Below are 23,680 nucleotides of genomic sequence, written 5' to 3'. Positions count from 1 at the left end.
ACAGCACAGTTGTAGTGTGATTATCACACATTAGAGCAGAATCATTGCGTGAGTTGGGTAACACTCATGAGCAGAGTGATTGTGTGCTGCCCGCTCTGAGCAGTATTTGGGTGCAAGAGTCACACCGCCCCCAAGCAGAGGGCTTACGTGTGAGTCAGACGTCATGGATGTGAGGCTAACTCCTCAGTGTGGAGGCCTTGTGTGCCTCGCAATGCTCGCATTTTGAGGCATGGCAGGCCTCTTTGTTGGGAATGTGTGTTACTATTGACCGAGGTGTATGGTTCTTTGACTTATTAAATATGACTACTGTTCGGTTGAAATCGTATGGACTGGTATCTCCCTTTCCTCCATCATTGAAATGTTGGTGAGGTGTGTGTGTAGGTCCTCAGCGATCAGGTTTATGGACCAGCTGTCTAATTATCCACCGAAGCCCGTTCTATGACATGTACTTTCGGTATCTAAAGTGCCTTTAGTATCTAATTAAGGATCCCGAAGCCCTCCGGGCTCCTTTCTACCCCCAGGCATATCACTATATGCATAGTGCGCCATAGCGCTCTGAAGCAGCCCTGTGCTACACAAGCACTATGAATGGATCATGAATTAGGCTTCACTTGAAGGATGATAGCACAACCTAAACATGGGTTAAAAGACTTAGACCAGAGAGCTAGGCTTAAAGGTCAATCTAACCTGAGAAAATAGGAACGTATTTTAATTGTCGAATAATACATATATGTAAAGTGTGTAGATTATAAATGTGACGCTATCTGTGATGTAGCACAACTGGGCCCACTCATTCAATAAAGCACAAACACGGGATACGTCTTTCTCTTACTTTATTCATCTCCAAACTGAAACTCTTCCTCCTTCCCCCTCTCTTCCTCCAGCCCGCCCACCCCCTCCCCCCTTTCCCGTTGGGCTTTGCTTTCCCCTTAAAGGGGCAGGTACCCTTTGCCACTGCAACAATCTGGAACACTCACATAAAACAGGCAAACATCTCAAGAGCTCTGGCCGTCGGTGCAGCATTCTGGCTGTGCGATTAATTGCGGGTGCCCTGGTGGTACATTACTGCGTGCACAGCAGCACATTTTCTCAGTGGAACTCAATTCCTACGCATCTGGCGGGAGAAGAGTTTTCTCCCTCTTTTGTAAGGAAGTGAAGTGAGATGCTGACCCTTAAAGAGTACAGTACATATTCAGCTTCACTGTTTTTACATATGTTTACAACACTCATATAGCACCTCTCAACATTTGGGCGGGGGGGCTAGAAGTCGGAGGATTTTGTCTCTGGAATAATAACGGGAACCAAAGTCCTATACATAAGTTGCGTATAGGTGTGAAAGGGGGCAGGAAGCACACTTATATTTACACTTTTCAGCTGCCGTCTGCACGTCCCAAATGAGCCTGCAGGCCGAGTCAGTATTGCGCGACATAGAACACGAGAGTAGGCCTTTACGCCCTGGCAATGTACATGAACTGTGTTGTTGGTAATGCAGTGACTTTGAGCATCATCAGGGATCCACTTGTAATGTTGAATTTTTTTTTTTAAAGTTGATTTACAGTGTCCAAAGCAGTGATGCAAGGTAAAAGCAAGTACACGTTTTGCCTTGAAAATTAAGCATCCCAATTACCAGTTTGCAGACAGTGAAGGAGAAATATTATGCTGAAACATACACATGATAGTAATTGTTTTAATTTATAATTGAACACCAAATAAATGCTGCAACATACAGACATAATGCATGAAAAAGTATACCTCCCTATCAGCAGTTTCTAGTTGTACCCGCAAAATTCAGGAAATGGTAGTGACCCCGACCCGTCTCTGATCCGACCGGCACGGTGCCCCCATGATGAGCACTTCACCCCCCCTGGCATCAAAATTTGGATCCGCTACTGACTGTAATGTAGATCAAAATGTGCCCATTTGCACAACAGGTCCTGCACGGCAGCAAAGAGTGTATCATGTGTCTGCTGACATCACAAAGGCCTATTATAAGCACTGTATGTAGCTCTTTTTAAAAATAAACTGCATCCTGGAACCAAATGGAGTGGCGGTAGCAATATAGTGGATGGTTTAGAGTCCAACTGACCTTCTTGTGTGTTAGACAGCTGCCCTTACGACGACGATGAATTATAATAATTGTGATGACAATGAAATATAACCAATAATACCCAACATGACCTAAACATTGATCAAGTGATTTAAAGAATCCCCTCTAATGTCTTGCCTTTTCTTATTTTTCTTTAACAAATTGGCTCTTTATTTTCAAAAATCTCTTCAAGAATGTTCTCTTGACTCCATGTAATTGCTTTTTCATTTAGAAATGTTATCTCCATTTTTATATAGTTTCATGATTTACGCGTGCTATTCATTTATCTTTGTAATTTATCTGATTTCGTTTTACTGCTTTCTTGCCTGTGACAGTATCTATGACCCCTATTTGTGAATGGATGTTGTGAAGTCTTCTAATTGTGTATTAATTCAACTAAAAAAAAGCACAGAGATATATTTTTCATAGAACAATGTATATCATTTCTTCAACTAATTGATGGAAAGATTGCCACTAATTAAAATTAACATTTACTGTCGTAAAATGAATATAGTTTCACAAATTCAATTAATTGAAACTTTTCTCCCAAAATTCCAGCAGAAACATCCGTTTTCTGTGCGTAAACATATGAACAACAGAGGCCTGCTGGGTGAAATTATTTTTAGACATTTTTTGTTGTTGCTTTTATTGATTATTTATCATAAGCCACACCATACAGCAAAGAGTGTTTCCAGGTGCCACAAGGCAAAAAAGGGAGAGGGGAACAAGGGAGATAACCAACAATAACGGCCCTACATTCGGATTGTGCAAGTGCAGTAACCAGAAGTGCAGGGGCGGTGGTGGAGGGGGGATTGCAGGGGGGAGAAGTGACAGTCGGGGGTGGGGGCATAAGATGCGAGGGGGAAGAAGGAAGGGAGGTAAGAGGGATAAGCAAGTGCTGGGGAGAGCTCAGGAGGGAGAACAAGTGCCAGGTGATGCCGGTCGGACCACCGTCTAAGGGTGAGGATGGGGGGTGGACCATACTTGCATACATGCAGATTTCTAATTATTATCTGAAATCATGCTGGCAGTGCGAGGTATAGGACAGTCCGGGGGATAGGGTTGTCAGCATCATTTGTCTCTGGACTCCTCCATTTCATTTTCCCATTGGAGAACTAGGACTACAAGTGCAAGACTGCAAGATGAGGCATATTGGGATGTACTACCCACAAAATACACATACTCTAGCTTGAAAGGGACTTTCCACTAAATTAACAGGTTAAAGGGCCTAGTACATAATGTCCTGTAATTTCAGGCCAAGTGCAAAGATATTTGTGAGAGCTGTTTTGATTTACATTTTAGAATGCAACTCTTACAGTACACTTACAGCTTGCAGAGGCAGTCGAAAAGGCATAAGGAACCCCCTTGCTCCCTACAGAGCACCATACTCTTCAAAATCACTGTTGTGTTGAAGCTGGCTCCCGCTCACTGCCCTTTCCTCACCTAGCCATTCACGTATGACTGGGTGCTGAGGCGTACTGTTTTTATCCCATTAGTGCCTTAAGTGGTCTTTGGCACTGTGGCATGGCAATACCTTCCCTGGAAAGTCCGAATCGATGTCCTTCAGCCCGTATTCCGTGGTTTCAATGACAGTCATTACTTTGAGGTAATTTACTTTCAAGCAATTACTTTGAAATTACTTCGAATAATAAAGGTAGTTGTGGGTTAAGGGGTAAAACGGGGGTGGGAAAGGGTTTGGGGTAGTGGTAGTAATGAAGGCGAAGGGAGACATGGGGGGCCCCAAATTAAAAAAAAAAAAACAATCTCGGTGCAATGTCTAATTAGTTGCTTAGAAGTAAATAACCTCAAAGTAATTATGGCTGGCGAAATGACACGGAACCCTTGAGATGACCTCAAACAGAAAAGGTAAGGTGCTTGCATGGTTGAACTTAGGCTGATGCAACAATGGCCTATATGCATTGTTTAAAACCGAGGAAGAGCTTGACAAGGGCACCTTTAACTGTTGCCTCACTTCTGATCAAAGTATTTTCCCGACAGGAACTGACGTCTCTGATGTTTAAATGGAGACACTAAGTTCTTAGGCAAGAAGTGGACCATGCTGCACAAAAAAGCTCACCTGCATCAATAAACCAATGTGGTGACGTCATGAACCTGTCATGAAATGGAAGTGACCTCAGAAGGCCATGAAGAAGGTCACTCTAATCGTCAAAGAAAATGTGAGTGCCTCCAGCAAAGAACAAGGTCTTCTTCACCACTCTGGTTCAGTTGCTGTATGCTGTGCCCCCCCCCATCTCTTCACTCGTCTAAACTATAACTTTTCCTTTTCTTTCTTTGCTGTTCGAAGGGTTTGGTCATCTCTGGGGGTATAGCACTGTCTATTGTGTTATTCCCACTACAAGACTCTCATTGCTTCTCTATTTCCAAGGGAATGGGTTGTCTGGGGTTTCAGTACTGTCTGTTGTTTTCTTCCCATTGGAACATCAGTAGTCTTTCATGAAATGCATGTGGCCTCAGAATGCCAAGGGCGGCGTGACCCGGAAGGAAAGAAAAACGAAGTGCTCCCAATGAAGTTCAAGGTCTTCTTCACAGACCTGGCTAGGCTTCTTTATTGTGTGCCTCTGTCCTGCCGCTTCCTCTGTTGTACTCTATTACATGTTCTATTTTCTTTGCCATTGGAAGTTTTTTTTTGTACTGTCTGGGGTACAGTATTTTCTGTTGTTTCCTTCCCCTTACAGCCCTTCCCATTGCAAAGGTCTTAACACATTTTCCAGTGGCATTGGACGGGCCTGGGCACACAGCAAGGCCTGCTGTGTTATTTCAATTTTTTTAAGGCCCAGCCATTAACAAGCTGTAGGTTTCCTTTTATTAGTGTCAACCTCTCTGCCAGTGCTGGATGTTGTCTTGGATGAGGCATTGCCATGGACGACACCATTGAGTGGGTGACAGGTCAGGGGCCAGACTAAACTGCCTGCAATCTAGGTGGCATGCTGGAGGTGGCGAGAGTGGATCTCGAGGGTGAGGCAGAAATATAGGAATATCAGTTAAATCAAGAAGGACTTTCAGTGACCTGGAAAAAGGCCAGGCACCTGATTCGCTGCCCTGCACTCCTGGTGTCGGATGATTTACTCATACTCATAATACTGCCCCAAGAAGAGGCCTTTTCTCTTCTGAAGGTTAATTTCTACCCGATAAAGGGAGCTGTGCAAAAGGAGCATGGGAGGGTGCAAACAGTAGATTTGCAATATATGGTTGGGAAACTGCTCCGGCCTGAAGAGTTTATGACCATAACGACAGCATTACATGACTTGTGCTCCAGCAGAGTAGCATCCTTAGATGGCACCGCCAGCGATATTGGTACTGCCACCTCTCTCCTCCCCTACTTTATCAATCATCCCAGTACCCCAGTCATCGCATTGACACCCTGCTCACCCGACCTGATTGTTGCCCACCTCTTGACAACCCTACCCCTTCACCCTCTATCCCCACCCACTACTTGTAATAAATTGCTGCACACAATTATGCTTTATGTGTAAGATTTAATCACAACACCGCCGGGAGAATACTGAATACACATTCGATCTTCCTGGTCATTAGAATCTCCCTACGCGTGTGTATTCTATGAGCCTACATTCCACTGACATTATTGTCAGTGACTACATAACATCTCCCTTCTTTGTATAAAACAAATAATAGGAAGATGGGAAAGAGAAAAGGTGCGAAGAGGGGGGAAAAAAAGAAGGAAGGGGAAGGTGAAATAAACACATCTCTAAACCTTGCATAAATAAAGAAAAGCATTTCTATTGAGCATTATATAAAAGAAAAGGATACATGTGGCGGGGTTTAAATACTAGTAATAAAGATAGTCATTGTTGAAGTTCCGAATAATTCTCCGGTTTCTCTTAGATAGTCCCCCCCCATTTAGAGCTCCACATCTTGCATTACAGGGACTATTTGTAGACTCTTTGTTAGCATGCTCAGGTACTCCTGGATCATTGTCTACTCTGGTACTTGATTTCCTGAAAATGTCTTTGCACACTTGACTTGATGTTCCTAGATTAATGTCTTTGTCCTTACTCGTGCTTGGTCTATTGAAATCTTTCTCTATTTTCACAAGATCATCACAAGACCATCTTCTCCCATCCTCCAACACCACCGATTTGCCGTGACAGCTCTTCAAGCGTTTTTGCCGGAATTGCTTTATCCTCCTACCTCCTAGTAGGTCAGAACGCCCACGACAAAGTCCTTTTTGCGGGCCCTGCACGTAGGAACATCAGCAGGCAGCCCAATTCTCTCCGTGATCACGGCACCACTCTGAGGTCTGTGGCGTGTAACCTCCTTCACTATGCAGCCGTCGAAGGAGCTCCGGGGCCTCTGCTAATGTAAGGTACCCTCGTCGCCAATTGTAATAAATTGCTGCACAAAATTATGCTTTATGTGTAAGCTTTAATCAAGGGCCCCCGGAGCACAACACCGCCAGGAGAATACTGAATGCACATTCGATCTTACTCGTCATTAGAATCTCCCTATGCGTGTGTATTCTATGAGCTTACATTCCACTGACATTATTGTCAGTGACTACATAACACTACTCTCACTCTCCCTCTACAACCATCCACCACGCCAAGCCTGCTCTCTCTACCCCCACTCACCCTACCCCGTCTCTCTCTACCCCCACTCCCCCTACCCCCACTCTCGCTACCCCATATCCTGCTGTCTCTACCCCCACCCATCCAACCTCCCTACCTCTGCTCTCTCTACCCACACCTACCCACCAACCCCTGCTTTCTCTACCCCACCGAACCTACTCCTGCTCTCTAGTCCCCCACCCAAACTACAGTCTCTCAGTCTACAAAAACGCACCCACCCTACCCTCCCTCTCTCTACCCCCAACCACCTTACAATCTCTCTATCTACAAAAACTCACCCACGCTACCCTCGCTCTCCCTACCCCCAACCACCCTACAGTCTCTCTACAACCACCCACCCACTCTGCCCCTGCTCTTTCTACCCCCACCGAACCTACCCCTGCTCTCTCTACCCCCAGGCCCCTACACCCACTCTCACTACCTCCATATCTGTGCTCTCTCTACCCCGACTCACCCAACCTCCCTACCCCTGCTCTCTCTACCCATACCCACCCACCATAACCCTGATTTCTCTACCCCCACCCACCTACCCCTGCTCTCTATTCCCCCACCCACCCTACCCTCGCAGATGCTACAACCACCCACCCAACCCTGCTTCCTCTACCCCCACCCACCCTACCCCCGCTCTCTGAACCCCACCCAACTACCACCACTTTCTATTCCACCACCCACCCTACCCTCACTCACGCTACACCCACCCACTCTACCTCTGCTCTCCCTACCCCACCACCCTACCCCAACTCTCTCTAGCATACCCCCACCCACCCTACCCCCACTTTCTCTACCACCACTCACCCTACCCCCACTCTCTCTATACCCACTCTCTCTACCAGCATCCATCCAACCCCCACTCTCTGTATCCCCACCAACCCTGACTACCCTACCCCCAACCGCCATACCCCCCATCCACAATAGCCGACTCTTTCCATCACACCAACCCTACCCCCAGTAGCCCTACACACCCCACTCTCTCCATACACCTGTGCTCTACCCCAACCCACCGACCACACCCCTGCACTCTATTGACACCCCCCCCACCCTAACCCCACTCTCTCTACCCATACCAACCCTACCCCCACCCTCTCTACCCCACCCACCAAAACGGTACTCTCTCTAACCCACCCACCCTACCCAACCCTCTCTAACACCCCCACCCACACTGTCACCACCCTCTTTACTACCCCACCCACATTACCACCACTCTATCTATCACCCACCAACCCTACCCCTGCTCTCCCTGCCCCAACCCTACCCCTGCTCTCTACCCCTACTCCACCCTTCCTACCATCACACACCCACCCTAGCTCCGCTCTCTCTACCCCGCCCACCTTCCCTAACCCCAAGGTCTGTACCCAAACCCACCATCCCTACTCATGCTTTCTCTACCTCCACACACATTATCCCACTCTCTTTACACTCACCCCCACTCTCTCTACCCACCACTTTCTCTACCCCACCCACCCTACCCCTCTCTTAACCTTAACCCACCATACCTCTGCACTCTACCCAACCCACTCAACTACCCCTGCTCTCTACTTCCAACCCAACCACCTTACCCCTGCTCTCTACCCCAACCCACCCACCCTACCCCTGCTCTTTACAGCCCAACCCACCCACCCTACCCCTGCTCACTACCCCAACCCACCCACCCTACCCCTGCTCTCTACCCCAACCCACCCTACTCCTGCTTTCTCTACCCCAACCCACCCACTTTACCCCTGCTCTCCCCGCCCCCCACCCTACTGTCACTCTGTATCCCACCCACCCTACACCTGCTTTCTCAACCCATACCCCACCCTTTCTACCCCTGTACCCCGGCTCTCTCTACCCCCACCCATGCAATCTCCCTGCCTTGCTCTTTCTACCCGCACCCACCCTATGCCCACTCTCTCTGCCCCCACCCACCCTACCCGACTTGCTCTACCCCACCCCTCCTAACCCTGATCTCTCTGTTCCCTGCTCTCTATCCCAAATTGCCCTAACCCCACTCCCTCTATCCCCACCCACCCTATACCCACTCTCTCTACCCCCAACCACCCTCCACCCACTCTCTCTACCCTCATCCACCAACCCTACCTCCACCCTCTCTATCCCCGCCCACCATATCCCCACTCTCTCTACCCCCAGCCAGCATATCCTCAACCTATATACTACCCCCACTCACCCTACCCCCACTCTCTCTACCACCACCCTACCCAACTTGCTCTACCCCACCCCCGCTAAACCCGCTCTCTCTACAACCCTGCCCTCTCTACTCCAACCAAACCTAGCCCCACTCTCTCTACAGACACCCAGCCACCCTACCTTCACCTTCTCTACCCCCAGCCAACCCCCAATCTCTCTACTCCCAGCCAATATACCTCTAATGTATGCAGTACCCCCACCCACCCTACCACCACTCTCTCAACCCAACTGGCCCTAACTCCACTCCCTCTACCCCAACCCACCATACACCCACCCTCTCTACCCCCACCCACCCTACACCCACTCTCTCTACCCCATCCACCAACCCTACCTCCACCCTCTCTCAAACCCTCACTCACCATATACCCAATCGGTCTGCTACCCCCACCCACCGTACCCACACTCTCTCTGCCATCACCATACCAAACTCGCTCTACCCCACCCTTCCTAACCCCGCTCTCTCTATACCCTGCTCTCTCTACCCCAACCAAATATAACCCCACTCTCTCTACAGACACCCACCCATCCTACCTCCACTCTCTCTACCCCCACCCTCCCTAACCCCACTATCTCTACCCCCTCAAGCCCCCACTTCCTCTACCATCACACTCCAAGCCTACCCCTACTTTCTTGATCCCTGCCCACCATGCCCCACTATTGTACTGCACCCACCCACCACTCACTCAAACCACCAATTTCTCTACCGCCACCCTCCCTACACCCACTCTCTCTACCCCAGCCTACCATACGCCCGCCCTCTACCACAACCCCAACCCCCCAAACTAACCCTACTCTCTCTACTTCAACCTACCCATCCTACCCCGCTCTTTCTACCCCATCCCACCCACCTTACCCCTGCTCTGTCCACCCCGGCCCACCCTATCTTCACTCTACCTAACCCCACCCTACTCCTACCCTTTCTACCCCCATCCATCCTACCCCAGCTCTCTCTACGACCACCCACCCTACCATCACTCTTTCTACTGCCACCAACCGACCCTACTACCCCTCTCTCTCCACCCCACCCTACACCACTCTCTGTACCCCCGCTCACACTTATCCCACTCTACCCCATCCACCCTAACACCACCCTCTCTACCCACCTCCCCACCCAATCCTCTCTACCCACACCCACCCTATACCCACTCTCTCTACACCCACCCACTCTACACCCACTCTCTCTACCCCCATCCACCAACCCTACCTCCACCCTCTCTACCACCACCCACCATATCTCCACTCTCTCTACCCCCACCCACCATATCCCCAATCTGTCTACTACCCCCACCCACCCTACCGAACCTGCTCTACCCCCACCCACCAACCCTACCTCCACCCTCTCTCAAACCCTCCCTCACCATATAACCAATCGGTCTGCTACCCCCACCCACCATACCCACCCCCGCTAAACCTGCTCTCTCTACACCACACCCTCTCTACCCCAACCAAACCTAGCCCCACTCTCTCTACAGCCACCCATCCACCCTACCCCCACACTCTCTACCCCACCAAATACCCAATCTCTCTACCCCCAGCCAACATACTCCCACTCTGTCCACTACCCCCACCCACCCTACCACCACTCTCTCTACCCCAACTGGCCCTAACCCCACTCCCTCTACCCCAACCTACCCTACACCCACTCTCTCTACCCCATCCACCAACCCTACCTCCACCCTCTTTCAAACCCTCACTCACCATATTCCCAATCGGTCTGCTAGCCCCACCCACCGTACCCACACTCTCTCTACCATCACCATACCCAACTCGCTCTACCCCACCCCTGCTAACCCCACTCTCTCTATACCCCTGCTCTCTCTAACCCAACCAAACCTAACCCCACTATCTTTACAGACACCCACCTACTCTACACCCACTCGCTCTACACCCACCCAATTTACATCCACCCTCTCTACCCCCAGCCAATCCCCACTCTCTCTCTCCCCCTGCCCGCCATACCCCCACCCTGTCCGCTACCCCCAGCCACCCTACCACCACTCTCTCTACCCCCAACCTCCCTAACCCTGCTCTCTCTAGCCCCTCAAACCTCCATTCTCTCTACCATCACACTCCCATCCTAACCCTGCTTTCTCGATCCCCGCCCACCATACCCCCACTATTTTACTGCCACCCACATCTCTCTCAAACCACCAATTTCTCTACCCCAGACTACCAAACGCCCGCCCTCTACCCCAACCCCCCAAACTAACCCTACTCTCTACTCCATCCCACCCATCCTACCCCGCTCTTTCTACCCCATCCCATCCACCTTACTTCTCTCTCTACTCCTGCCCACCCTATCATCACTCTACCCAATCCCACCCTACCCCCACCCTTTCTACCCCCACCCATCCTACCCCTGCTCTCTCAATCACCACCCACCCTACCATCACTCTCTCTACTGCCACCAACCCACCCTACCCCTGCTCTCTCTACCACCACCCACCCTACCCCGCTCTCTCTACCCCCACCCACCCAACCTTCATATACCTGCTCTCTCTGCACGCACCCACTCTACCCCTGCTTTCTCTACCCAAACCCACCCTGCCCCTGCTCTCTGTTCCCACACCCAAGAAGGAAGGGGGGTAAGAGGGATAAGCAAGTGCTGGGGAGAGCTCAGGAGGGAGAAAAAGTGCCAGGCGATGCCGGTCGGACCACCGTCTAAGGGTGAGGATGGGGGGTGGACCATACATCTGAAATCATGCTGGTAGTGCGAGGTATAGGACAGTCCGGGGGATAGGGTTGTCAGCATCATTTGTCTCTGGACTCCTCCATTTCATTTTCCCATTGGAGAACTAGGACTACAAGTGCAAGACTGCAAGATGAGGCATATTGGGATGTACTACCCACAAAATACACATACTCTAGCTTGAAAGGGACTTTCCACTAAATTAACAGGTTAAAGGGCCTAGTACATAATGTCCTGTAATTTCAGGCCAAGTGCAAAGATATTTGTGAGAGCTGTTTTGATTTACATTTTAGAATGCAACTCTTACAGTACACTTACAGCTTGCAGAGGCAGTCGAAAAGGCATAAGGAACCCCCTTGCTCCCTACAGAGCACCATACTCTTCAAAATCACTGTTGTGTTGAAGCTGGCTCCCGCTCACTGCCCTTTCCTCACCTAGCCATTCACGTATGACTGGGTGCTGAGGCGTACTGTTTTTATCCCATTAGTGCCTTAAGTGGTCTTTGGCACTGTGGCATGGCAATACCTTCCCTACCCTACCCAACTTGCTCTACCCCACCCCAGCTAAACCCGCTCTCTCTACACCCCCGCCCTCTCTACCCCAACCAAACCTAGCACTACTCTCTCTACAGACACCCATCCACCCCACCTTCACCTTCTCTACCCCCAGCCAATCCCCACTCTCTCTACCCCTAGCCAATATACCCCTAATGTATGCACAACCCCCACCCACACTACCACCACTCTCTCTATCCCCACCCATCCTACACCCGCTCTCTCTACCCCCATCCACCAACCCTACCTCCACCCTCCATCAAACCCTCACTCACCATATACCCAATCGGTCTGCTAGCCCCACCCACCTTACCCACACTCTATCTACCATCACCATACCCAACTCACTCTACCCCACCCCTACTAACCCCGCTCTCTATACCCCTGCTCTCTCTACCCCAACCAAACCTAACCCCACTCTCTCTAGAGACACCCACCCACTCTACACCCACTCTCTCTACCCCCACCCACCTTACCTCCACCCTCTCTACACCACCCAATCCCCGCTATCTCTCTACCCCCACCCACCATACCCCCACCCTGTCCACTACCCCCACCCTCCCTACCACCACTCTCTCTATCCCCACCCTCCTTAACCCCACTGTCTCTAGCCCCTCAAACCCCCACTCCCTTTACCATCACACTCCCACCCTACCCCTGCTTTCTCGATCCCCGCCCACCATACCCCCACTAGTTTACTGCCACCCACCACTCTCTCAAACCACCAATTTCTCTACCCCCACCACCCTACCCCCACTCTCTCTACCCCAGCCTACCATATGCCCGCCCTCTACCCCAACCCCCCAAACCCTACTCTCTACTCCAACCCACCCATCCTACCCTGCTCTTTCTACCTCATCCCACCCTATCATCACTCTACACAATCCCACCCTATCCCCACCCTTTCTACCACCACCCATCCTACCACTGCTCTCTCTACCACCACCCACCCTACCATTACTCTCTCTACTGCCACCAACCCACCCTACCCCTGCTTTCATTACCCCAACCCACCCTGCCCCGCTCTTGCTACCCCGACCCAACCAACCTCCATATATCTGCTCTCTCTACACACACCCACCCTACCCCTGCTTTCTCTACCCACACCCACCCTACACCTGCTCTCTATTCCCACACCCACCCTACCCCCACTCTCTCTACCCTCACCCACCCAATCCCACTCTCTCCACCCTCCACCCTTCACCACTCTCTCTACCCCCACCCACTCTAACCCACCCAGTCTAACCCCACTCTCTCTACCCACACCAACCCTACCCAAACGTCTCTACCCCACTGACCCTCCCCTCACTCTCTCTACCCCACCACCCTACCCCACTCTCTCTACCCCCGCCCTACACCACTCTCTTTACGCCCGCTCACCCTTATCCCCCTCTACCCCACCCACCCTCTCTGCCCACCCCCCACCCAACACTCTCTACCCCCATCCATCCAATCTCCACCCTCTGCACTACCACCCACCCAACCCCAACAATCTCAATCCTCACCCTACCACTGCTCTCTCTACCCCCACCGCCCCATCTCCACTCTCTCTACAATCACACACCCACCCTAATTCCACTCTCTCTACCCCCACACACCCACCCTCTGTACTCCCAAACTCTCTACCTACAACCAACCCCTCCCTACCCCTGCTTTCTCTACCTGCGTCCACCCTGCCCCCCTCTCTTTACCCCCACTCACCCCCACTCTCTTTACCCACACACCCTGCCTCCAATATCTTCACACCAGCCCACCCACCATAGCCATGCTCTCTATCCCAACCCACCCAACTACCACTACTCTCTCTACATACCCAACTGACACACCCTACCCCCACTTTCTTTAACCCAATCCACCCACCGTACACCTGCTCTCTCTACCCCCCAACCGTACTGTCACTCTCTCTACAACCACCCACCATACCCCTGCTTTCTCTACCGCTACCCACCCTACCCCTGCTTTCTCTACCCCTGCACTTGCTACCCCCACTTTCACTATCCCCATGCCTTTGCTCTCTACCCCCACCCAACCTCCCTGCCCCACTCTCTCTACCTGCACCTACCCACCCCTGCTATCCATACCCCACCCTACCCCTGCTCTCTATTCCCCCACCCACTATAACCTCACTCTCTACCCCACCCACCCTTCCTCTGCCCCTAATCCCACTAACTCCACCCACCCTACACCCACTCTTTCTACCAACACTCACCCTAGCCCCACTTTCTCTACATCCACCCACCCTCCCCACTCTCTCTAAAGCATCCACCATCCCTAACCCCACCCACCATAAACCCACTCTCTCTACCTCACCCACCACGACTTTCTCTAACCCATCAACACTAGCCCACTCACTCGACCCCCACCCACCCTACCTCTGCTCACTCTACACCTCTGCTCTCTCTACCCCAACCCACCCACTCTACACCTGCACCCTACTGACGCCCACCCTACCCCACTCTCTACCCCAAGCCCATTCTCCCTTTACCAAATACCATCCACCCACCCTATCACCTCTCTCTACCCCACCCTACACCCACTCTCTCTACCCCACCCACCGTACCTCCACCCTCTCTATCCCCACCTACCCAACCCCTTCTCTATCTACAAGCACTCACGCACCCTCACCCACTGTCTCTATCCCTGCCCACCCTACCAACATCCACACTACCCCAACTCTCTTTACCCCACCTACCCACCACTCTCTAAATCCACCACTTTCTCTACCCCCACCCACCATACCCCCACTCTCTCCAGCACCCAACTTAACCGACTCTTTCCACCACACAACTAAACCCACTCAATCTACCCACTCACCCACCTAACCTCACTCTCTACCCACTGTGATGAATCTGACAGACTCATCACTGTTTCTCCGCTGGTGACGTCCTCCCATGTGACCAGGAGATGGCAGCTGCTACCTGATCAAGACCCTAGTGGCAGCTTTAGGAGGGAGGACCGCATGGGAGGAGACAACTACTGAGAAGATGATATGGCTCCATTGGCTGGGACGTGGTATCCACCATTTACCCATTGGGGAAAACACCTATCCCTAATACACTAATGGCCTATTGCCATGTATTTGTTCGCCCCTATAAAGAGAGGAAACCTATTCCCAGCACTTTTCAGACCAATCTCCCATTTCTTTTCTAGGAATATTTCTTTAAAAAAGCTCCAAGAAAATCTTTTCTAAAAATTCCAAGAAAACCTTTTTCCAGTCCTCTATTTGTTAAGCTCCCATCCATGACTCAAAAGATAAAAACTTCAAGAGAACCTTTTTTTCTAATTTTCCTTCAAGAAGAGCTGATTTGCCATATGAAATCATATGAAATCATTAAAGGAAACTCCCCAAGCTTCATGCATCAAACAACTTCTATGGATTTCAATTCCAATAACCACCTGGGACGTGAGGATGAAAGAATCTAGTCAAAACAATGAGGGCTTTAAAACCGTTGAGCATACTAGCTGTTGGAGGACAGCACAGGTGCGTGGGACCTTTAAAAATGGCAAATGAATTGTAAGCAGCAGCACAGGGGAAGACGTTGGATTTCCCGGAGAGGCAAACGAACGCTGGAGATACGAGCCGGTGCGGCGAAGTACAGAAGCTAAACCGCCAAGAAGGGAAGCCACAGTGGGTGACCGGGAAGTGCTGTGGAGATGCCAGGAGATTAAAAGGGATCTCTGGGCACTCGGCTACTCACCGAGACAGCGTTTCCTAACAGAACCTGACCAGAAGCAGGCATGAAGAAGCGAAGCATTGGGGAAAGCCGGAGAGACATCAGAGTGAACCGGAGTGTGAAGTAGGCAGCGGAAGAACAACGTACATGTGCAAAAGGGGCCAAAGATGCTGTGAAGAACCAGTGAGTCGGCCCAGATCAGGGGGGGACCCTGAGCGCGTTTCGGAGACCATGCCAACGAGAAACTGAATGTGAAAAAGCTGCAGAAGCAGAAAGAAGCAGAATTGTGTTTGCAAAATGAAAAGGGCAGAGAGTCAAACAAAACCCAAATCATATGCAAGCATATGGATTGCATATGTGGGGGGAAGCCTAAAACAGATATACCAAGCCAAAGAAGGTATATGTAATAGTGAAAGTAAAGTGAAATTGTGAAGCATGAGAGTGAAGCCCAGCAGTAATTTGAAAATACAGAAGTCAAGTCCTGACAAGCATATTCCAGGCAGGTGACATTATAAGATTAAATTCAGGCCAAAGAGAAGCACACCAGGCAGTTGAAGGTGCAAAGTAAGTCCTGGCAGGAGAGTACATCGGGCAGTTGAGAGTGACATTATTCATGCATTGAGGAATCCAGGGAAAGGGAGTCACCCTCTGGAATCAAGGTTTTCCCACCTTGAATAACATTTACTTTGTAGCTATTATAATTTTTGTTTATGAACACATTTTACCAACATCATTTTGAAGACATTTTCCTAATCACTTTGTTATTTTATTTATAGTGTGAGGGTCAGGATAGAATGGACGGCTTATAAATTATGATATCGTTACACAGACTGTACCTTAGTTTTTGGTTTTTAGTTAGGGAATTCCTATTAGAGCACGGTCAGAGAGGCATTTCCCAACTGAATTGAGTTAATAAAAGTCTTTCATCAAAAACATGACAAATTTGGTTTCTGGCTTTCATTTCTGACCCCTCACACTACCCACCCTACCCCCACTCTCTCTACCATCATCCACCATACACCCACCCTCTATACCCCCACCCTGTCCCACCCCACCCTCTCTACCACCACCACCCTCCCTCCTTATCCACACCCTCTCCACCACCAACCTCAATCACTACCTACACCCTATCTACCCCAGCCACCCTTGCTACTAACACCCTCTCTACCCCAGCCACCCTCCCTACCCACACCCTCTCTCCCCATACCAACTGTCCATCCCTTCCCTAGCCCTGCTCTCTCTACCATCACTCATCCTACCCCCAATCTCTCTACCCCACCCAACCTACCCCCACTCTCTCTAGCTTATCTTCATCACCCACTCACCCTAACCCCACGTTCTCTATTGCCAACCAAACTACCCCCACTCGCTTTCCGCCACCCACCCCCACTCTCTCTAACCCCCACTTTCTCTACCCCCACCCACCATACCCCCAGCTCTATCCACCCTCACCACTCCTACTCTGTCTACCTCAACCCATTCACTATACCGCTGCCCTCTCTACCCCAACCCACCCACCCTACCCCTGCTCTCTCTACCCCAACCCACCCACCCTACCCCTGCTCTCTCTACCCCAACCCACCCACCCTACCCCTGCTCTCTCTACCCCTACCCACCCACCCTACCCCTGCTCTCTCTACCCCTACCCACCCACCCTACCCCTGCTCTCTCTACCCCAACCCACTCACCCTACCCCTGCTCTCTCTACATCCACCCACACTACCCCTGCTCTCTCTCTACCCCTGCTGCCTCAACCACCACCCTCACTCTCTCTACATCACAAAACCCCCACCCAACCCCACCCACCCTTCATACCCCCGCACTATACACACCTCCACTCACCCTACTCCCACCCATCCCTCACTCTCTCTACCCACCAGTTTATCTACCCCACTTTCTCTACCACAGCCCACTCACCATACCTCTGCCCTCTACCCCAATCGCCCCAACCTTCGTTGCTACCCCTGCCCACCCTACCGCCACTCTCATTACCCCACCCACTCTAACCCTGCTCACTCTAACCCCACCCCCATTACCCCCACTCTCACTACCATTGCACACATACTCTACCCCTGCTCTCTCTACCACCACCCACCCTACCCCCACTCTCTCTAACCCCACCCAACCTACCCCTACCGTCACTCTTGCTACCCTCATACCCTCACTCTCTCTCTACCCTTTACCCTCACCCACTCAACCTCTCTACCAATTATCTCTCTACCCACACCCACCCACTCCCTGCTTTCTCTACCCTTACTGACCCTACCCCTGTTCTCTATTCTTCTGCCCACCCGAGTCTCTCTCTATAACCACCCACCCACCGTACCCCTGCTCTCTTTATCCCCAACCACCCTAGAGTCTCTCTCTCCACAACCACCCACCCTCCTCTGCACTCTCTATCCCCACCCCCCCTACCTCTGTTCTCTCTATGCTCACCCAGCCTACCCCTGCTCTCTACTCCCACCCACCATACCTCTGCTCTCACTACCACCAGACCCTACCCCCAGTCTCACTACACCATACCCTGCTCTCTCCCTACACCCACTCACCCAACCCTCACTATACTGTGTGATATAGTGAGCGGGGTGTTGCGGGGGACACCTCCGCAGCCCATCGGCGAAAAAACATAAATACATTTAAAAAAAAGAAAAAAACAATGGCTGCGGGGGTGTCCCCCGCAACACCCCACTCACTATACTTTACAGGGGGCTGCAGGGGTTTCCCTCACAAACCCCGTAAAAGAAAAAGAAAAAAAGAAAAAAAGAAAAGGACCCTGCAGCGCCAGTTCCTGATCATGGAAGTGAAAGGGAACTGCCGCTGCAGGGACTCAGCGTGAAGAAAAAGGTAACTGGGGTTTGTTTATGTTTGGGGTGTGGGTGGGGTGTGTGTTGAGGGTGTGGGTGGGGGTGTGTCATGGGTGTGTTGTGGGTGTGGGTGGGGGCATGGGTATGTACGTGTGTTCGCATAAGAAAGGTGCAAACTTATGGTGGTTCGCACCTTTCTCATGAGAACGTTCCGGCTGCGGGCAAATCAGCCACAGTCGGATCATGTAGATATACCCCTACTCTCTATTCTGCCACCCACCCAACCCTTGCTCTCTTTACATTCCACCGACCCTAGCCATGTTGTCTCAAGCCCGACCCACCCTACCCACACACACTCTACCCCCACCCACACTACCCCCGCTCTCCCTAGCCCACTCTCTCCACCCCCGCCTTCTCTACCACCCCCAGCGTGGCACTTAAACTGTTTTGTGGTATGCATCCTTTTCCCCAAAAAACGAGGAAAGGGGGGCTTTTTTTGATGTGTAAAACACTGAGATCTGCCCCCTTGAAATCCTAATAAAAGGGTTGTTTTTATTGCATAATGCAGGTTGGCACTAGCAAGGGGTTCAAAGTAACAAAGCCAAGCGATGGTAGAAGCCATAGCTGGGCTTCACAGGCCCCTAGGTAATTCCCCAAGTCTTTTTCTTTGATGTCTTATCTTTTATTATTGGGCTGGGGCAGATTTGTGTGAATTGGAGAGTGCTAATGGCCCCTTTCCCTGACAAGTCACAGCTCACTGGGAAGGGACCATAAGCATTTCTCAGGGCCCTCATTCTGCCTATTCTCCACATCATATGGCTGCACCACATAAGCCTGAAACAGTGTAATTCAATTATGTGATGTTAAGACAACTAGGGCAATACACAGAGATATCTGGTTGTCTTGTGCAGGTAAGACATCTTCAAGTATCAGGGTATTGGACATTTTTGCGGACTCCTTGATTTCGAGAATTAGGGGTGTTTAAAATGAATGTTGAAAACAAGGAAAGGGGGTTATTAAAAAAGGAGATGAGCATGGGTACAACTTTAAATTGAGAGTGCCACTACCACTCAACCTATTCTCACTCTCTACATCCACCAACCCTACCCACACTCTCTCTATCCCCAACCCACCCCCACTCTCTCAAGCCCACCCCCCACACACCCTACCCCCACTCTCGCTACCACCACCCACCCTACCCCCACTCTCTCTACACCCACTCAACCCCCACTCTCTCTACCAGCAGCCACCCACCCTACCCTTGCCCTCTGTACCCCACCATCTGACTTTCTCTAACCCCACCCACCATACCTCGACTCTCTCTACCCTCACCCACCCTACCCAACTCACGCTTCCCTACCCACCCAACCCCCACTCGTTCTACCAACCCCTGGTCTCTATTCCCCCACACCCCACTGACACCCACCCTACCCCACTCTCTCTACCTCCACCCACCGTAACCTCACTCTCTCTACCCACACCCACCCTACCCACCACCCGCTCTACTACCGCCACCCACATTACACCACTCTCTCACTACCACCCACCCAACCCCTGCTCTCTCAACCCCCATCCCACCCCTGCTCGCTCGACCCCCTCGCTGCACCCCCACTCTCTCTACCATCACATATCTTCCCTACCCCAGTGAAGGCCCACCCCTAAATGCTCACACCAGAAAAAATATAACCAATGCTAGGGAAAAAAAGGCCAAGAGATTCTTACAAGGATAACATGTTTTAATTATATGAAACATAGGTTTGTCAGCAAAGAACTCTACTGCCCAGGAATGTTCTGAGCAAAAAGGTTGCAAACTAAAGCTTAAAAGGGGACACAGCATCATTCCTATACAGTAAAAACCTGCATGGCTGATTGGTGCGACCCTATTCATGGTTGGCCTACATCCATAGGGGAGGCCTGGCCATTGGCCCCAGCCCCGTTGGTCCCTCTTCCATCACCTGGGGTCAGATGGGCTCACCGTCTCAAGGGAACCAAAGTCGAAAAGACAATTAGCTACATTACACTAACAGTGCTAATCTATCATTATACAGGACACCTGGCACGATCATAGGCTGGTACAGGGGGAGTCTCAAGGTCACTCTGACCTGCACACATTTCACTCATCCCAGTGGCGTCTTCCGGCTTCCAAGGTTTCCACTCTCACTTTTGAACTATAATGTATCCCTCCCTGTATTACAAATCATGTCATTATAAAGTAAAAATAGGGTCACCATTCTCTTTAAATCTTTTATGGTTGGCTGGTTTATGGTTGGTGGCCTTGGGTCAGGTGGTATCTCGGAATTCAGGGGTTTTAGGGCTCGGACACTTGGAGGGGCTATAACTCATAGATGGCTTGGTGGGGGTCGGTGGCTTGCTCTGGCCTGTTTGTGATAACACATGCAGTGAGACGCCTAGCACTATCTCATGGTCTTGCAGGATACATTCTTTCTCAGGATAAATATATTGGCAATAGTTTTAGAACAAACAATGTCTAAACATCTCAAATTCACATAATATTATGACCGCCCAGGGCCCCTTAGTATGCCCCCTGCCCCCTGCCACACCACAAGTCTCCTAATGGGACTCGCCTCACCCTAAAGCGCCTAAGGGGTGGGATGGGATAATTCCCTTCCCAACATTCCCCCCTTTCATTACTTCTATAGTAACAAACTCCCCCACAAACATGCGCTTATTCTCTCTTCTTACTGCCTCTTCATATGGTGGGGTTCCCTTTATTGGTATCCGGGTCCTACACACTGACGGCAAATTTTCTCCTGATCACGCATATTCTTTAGGTGTGCATGTCATATAAATACATCCCCCATATCTTGCTATATCAACCCATAGAGAACCCATACCTCCTCATAATTCTCAGGGTCAGTGGGTAGGACAATAATGGTGTGATACAAATGGTCAACTTCATCTCCATGAGGGATGGGGATCATGTGGGGGATGAGGTGGTCAGTTTGCATCGCACTATCATTTGTATTGAGAGGTACTTTGGAAACCCCAATTGACACCATCATCATTGCACTATTAGGTACTGCTTTGGCACAACACCGGAGGCCCATTTGGCAGGTGCAGAGGATGACCAAGATGAACACGATGACAGCTACCAGTATCTTCACAATGGCTCATAGCCAGGACGGGGCCCCATTCGAATGCAACAATCATCCCCTTGGATTCCTGCTTCTTTTTTCACGTGAACTCCCAGACCGTGTACTGCTGCTAATAGGTGAGACAATGATCCATTTTCTGCATCTTCGGGAGGCACGAATGTGCAACAAGAGTTCCAATTATTCAGCACATGCCTCCTTCCATTGCGTCAACATATCGAGGACGTAGTGGTTTTGCATCGTCATCACCGTAAGGGCATACAGCTCGACCTTTATGACATTTAACCTGTGCTCTGTGTCATTTGCCAACTGGACCAGTTTGTAATGTACGATTTGCAGCCACTTTGCATTAGCTGCTGCCTGTACAGCGGGGTAGAAGCGAAAGGCGAAGAAGGTCTCTGCCGAGCTGAACAATCTGTATTCGTCAGTGATTTCCCCCAAGCAATGCAGCTGAGACTTTTGATAGATAGTTTGATGATCTCTTCTTCCTTAGCAGTTTCTCATACGGACTTTTCCCAAGGAGGATGAAAAATTCTGGTGGCGGCACTGGATTCTGTTCCTCGAACGCAGGAGAAACGCTTGTGGCTGTGTCAGGTATTGGCCATTTTAGCAAGTGTTCTTCTAGGATTACTTGTAGCACTGATTTCAGCATGGCCAGCGAACAATAGGCCCTCCATTATGGTGGAAGGTGCAGGTGTGCTTGTTGGCCACATGCACAGTAGTAATCCATCACAGCTACCATGTCCCTCTTCAGGTCTGGGATCAGGAGGGTCCTGGTGCACTTCTCATTCGAACCGATAAAGATAGTTCCTTCACTATGGAAGAAAAATTCATATGTTTCTTCTTGGTGCACTGTCACTGGTTTTTCAATCACTGCAAACCATGTCAATTTTGCGATGTGCTCTGTCCAAATTTGTGCGCAGGTTGCTTCCACTCGAGCCAGGAGTTCCTCCTCATATCCCAATAGTCCTTCTGTGTGACAACTAAGCGTGGTTTCTTGCCACTAGCTTTTTATATATTTGAGTCCATCAATGACCAAGTATGGTTGCTGCAGGCATTTAATGTCTCTCGGGTTGTTACATTGCAGAGGATCTGGATCGATAAGCTCTAGTGTTAGTCTGTGTGCTTGGAAGGTGCCTTTACCCCTAGATAGCACAAGATGAACCAGGCACAGTGCCTCTATAAGTGGTACTTCCTGTGGTACTAATATCTTGGGTGCACCGGTGCGTGTTTGATCAGTGAACACACTTAGCAGCTACCATTTGCTGTTTGTCTCCCTGCCACCTTCATGTCTGTGTACCAGCTATTTGACATTTGAGGGTGTCGTACCTCTTCAATTGCATCCAAGCCTAGGACATGGTATGCATCATACTTCGCCCTTCGTGCTTGCCTTTTCCTGCTTTTATGCGGTTCTATGAGTTTACTAACAGTACTTCCACTACTAATATTATAATGAATGCCTATGTTATGCAAAAGAAATTTGAAAATAAATGGAAAAAGATGTTCTAATATTATGCTAATTTTCTTACTAATATATGCAGGAGTACTTGTTCATTTGTTATAGCTGTTATTAGGCTTGTTACTATTCTTATACATATTTACAGTGCTGTTGGTGGTGTTTGCATATGTACTCCCTCTCCCCCTCTCTCCCTTTTTTATATAAGCTCCCCATGTTAAAGAAGCTCCCCAATAACTTCCCTGTACAAACATCATAAAGGCAAATAGTGCTGCACTAAATTGCAATCGACATGTGTATAAATAGGAACATCTAGGGACAGTCTGATAGCTAACATTCTTTCTAATGTATACAGATGTATCTGATGATGCTGGTTCCATTGTCTTCTTTCCCTGAAATGAAAAAATAGTGCACACAAAAGAAAGAAAAAGGAAAGATGTAAAGAGAGGGAAGAGAGACAGAGAGAGAGAGAGAGCGAGAGAGAGAGAGATATTTTATTAAAATTTCACTTGA

This window comes from Ambystoma mexicanum, chromosome 6p (genome assembly GCF_040938575.1).
Source record: "Ambystoma mexicanum isolate Mex_15411 chromosome 6p, UKY_AmexF1_1, whole genome shotgun sequence".
NCBI lineage: Eukaryota > Metazoa > Chordata > Amphibia > Caudata > Ambystomatidae > Ambystoma > Ambystoma mexicanum.
The sequence above is the reverse complement of the archived record's forward strand: the minus strand, read 5'-3'. Positions refer to the sequence as shown.